Below are 3112 nucleotides of genomic sequence, written 5' to 3'. Positions count from 1 at the left end.
CACTCAGGGGGTGACAAAATGGCAAAAATATGTGTTTTTAAAATAAAATAAAAAATTCGGGTCTCACGACACTTTTTTTTGAAAAAATAATATTTAAAACGAGTTTCATACCTTCGTCTGACAATTAATTAACCTCAACAAGTCCACATAATACGTATTGAAACTTTTTAGCTCAGTCAACAAATGCAACAAAATGTGGCTGCAAGTGGGTGGCAGCGCTGCTGCCCACCTTCCTCGGCCGTGGCACATCGCACGCCTGGCAGCAGCAGCTCATCTGACCCGCTGGCGGAGAGCAGCCCTCCTCAGCCATGGCAAGGCACCCCCGGCCGCAGCGCCTATTGCCGGGTCAGGTCTGACCTGGCGGCAGAGAGCAGGAGAGTCGGCGGCAGCGCTGCCGTGCGCACTCCGTGGCGGTGGCGCCTCGCACCTGGCTGCAGAAGCTCCGCCTGTCTGACCCGGCGGCAGAGAGCAGGAAGAGGGTGAGCAGCAGCTTCCCCGCCCCTCTCCTACCCTGAACTGTGGGGCGTGGGAGGACCTCTTCTGCCCCCTCGGGGGCATGCCTCATGCACCCGCCCTGGGCAGCGCAGGCATATGCTCCGCTGCTGAGTAAGAGGCGACATTCTAGAAGTTATGAAACTGCATCTCATGGAGGAATTTGATTGAAATATGTTTTTCTTCCCCTCTCATAATGCTGGAACTCGTGGAAATCCAGTGAAGCTGAATGTTGGAAGATTCAGGGCAGATGAAAGTCCTTTTTCAAGCAGTGCAGAGTCAGACCATGGCACCCCCTGGCACAGGAGGCAGGCAGGGCCACCAACTGGGATGGCTTTAAACGAGGATTAGACAAATTCACAGAAGATGAGGCTACTAGCCATGCTACTAGCCATAATGGCTATGCTTCGCCTCCTTATTTATTAATTCAATACCGCCCTTCTTCCGAAGATCTCAGGCCAGTTCACCCACACCCCATAAAACGAATAACACCCCATCCACACACACAGACACAAAAGGACATTGCATGCTAATTAGCCAAAGGCCGAAGAGGATCTATAAGGAGAGGTCATGAAGGCCAGCCTCCCTTGAGCATCTGGTTGGCATCTGGTTGGCCACGGCGAGAGCAGGAGGCTGGCCTAGATGGGCCTCCATTGGCCTGATCCTGCGGGCTCTTCTGATGTCCAACATTGCGCTTGAAAATAGGGACCTTCCACTCTAAAGTGATGGACCATCCCTATTTTCATGTGCCATGTTGGAGGGTGGTGCAAAAGTGGCTGTCCCTCTCGGCCTCCTTACCCTTTCCCCTGTTTCATCAAGGGCCAGTGAGGCTGGGCTCGTTGCAGGACGGTTTGCAACCTTTGCTTTGCCTGACAGAGGGGGCCACACATCTTTTCAGCTCTTGCAAGAAGCCCATGGCTCAGAGGACAGTTGCTGCATTTTATGGAAAAGATCTGGATCCTTCCTCCATCCTCCATCCGTTGAAAGCAGCTGACCCCCCAGCCTGTAAACAGGTTTAATCCCCAGCACCTTCTCTTAAGTTGCAGGGCCATCAAAGTTGACCTGGCTGCTCCCTGCAGTGCTAGCCCAAGCAGGCCACAGACCCCGGGGTGTCCAGATGTGTGCCATTTGGTAGCCCTTCTGTTTTAAGGGTGGGAGGCAAAAGCCCCCTGTTTTAGGGCATCCGGCTTTCACAAGTTCTCCGGGCACTGAAGCAATCACTTGCTGCTGCAGGACTTTGATCCTTAATGGGGAGCGGAGCTCTGCGAGATGCTTTGACTGCTGCTTGGTGGAGATGAGGGTGAGATGGCTTTGAAGTCTCAGCCATTAAACAAGGGGGAGTCCCACCCAGACTTTGAAGGCGGCTCTTGATTATTATGCGTGCAGACTTCCTGGAAGAGCCACCCTGCCACCCTGACCAACAAAACCTGCCTCCTTTCGCCTCCTCCGCCATGAATGCTTATGAGGAAAGGCTGAGATCTGATGGACACTCACCTAGTTTGGATTGAGAAAGAGTGGGCAAGATGTGCCTATTTTTCTTTTAAACTATGCATACCCACCTCTCCATTAAGAATGAAAAAAGGGGACACTCAAGGTGGCTTAGAACATTTCAAAACTATTTCAGCCTATTTCAGCATCCACATTTCAACAACACCAAGAACAAGGAAAACTATAGAATAAGAGACAAATCACAAGGGATAAAATAAATCAGAGGGATCAATAAAAAGGCCAACCTTTACACACACACAAAATGCGACTAGGCAATGGAAATCCACAATGGGAAAGACAATAGCTTATTTTAAATACTGGCAATGCCTCACATCTTCTTGATCACGGCACTGAGCGCTGCCAGGCACAATCCTCTGCACCTGTCTGCTCAGAAGGGCTCTCCACTAGGCTCAGTGGGTCTGACTCTCAGGGAAATGGATGGTTGTAGCCCCAGGCTCAGGGTGCGTATGCACACAGCATTTTATTCCAGAAGCAATTGGTTTTTCTACGTAGTCCACACACAGCCTAGATCTACTGAATTTCTTTTGGCCTTGAAAAGCATTTCTTGAGAAACTCTCAGGCCCTTTCTGTCTGAAATGAAGACCCCCCCCCCCACCCTCACCCAGAGCAGCTTCCTAGGGCTGGCTCAGAAAGCAGACACAGCACAGGACTAGCACACAGTTGTTGCAGCAGCTCCTAAGAACAAAGGAAGAGCTCAACTGCTGGATCTAGTCCAGCCCCTGTTCTCACGGTGGCCAACCAAACGCCCATGATGAGGAACCCACAAGCAGGATCCGTACACAAGAGCCCTCTCCGCTCCTGTGGTTTCCACAAACGTGGAGGCTAAGCCAGTAGCTATGGACAGGCCTCTCCCCCTCCATGAATTTGTCCACTCCTCTTTTGCAGCCCTCCAGGTCAATGGCCATCACTGCCTCCTGTGGGAAGGAGTTCCATGGTTTAACTATGCGCAGAGTGAAGAAGGACTTCGTTCCAGCCTAGTGCTGGGTTTTCGAGCCAGAACAAATGGACCTACAGCCTGATCTCAGCCGACTACCAGTTTGCTTCATTCAGAGGTCTCCTCGAGAGGAGAGTCTCGAGCTCCCCCTGAATCCCAAGGCTCCTCGAAGTCAGA

This window comes from Podarcis tiliguerta (genome assembly GCF_965153285.1).
Source record: "Podarcis tiliguerta genome assembly, chromosome: 13".
NCBI classification, from domain to species: Eukaryota; Metazoa; Chordata; class Lepidosauria; order Squamata; family Lacertidae; genus Podarcis; species Podarcis tiliguerta.
This window is presented reverse-complemented; position numbering follows the sequence as displayed.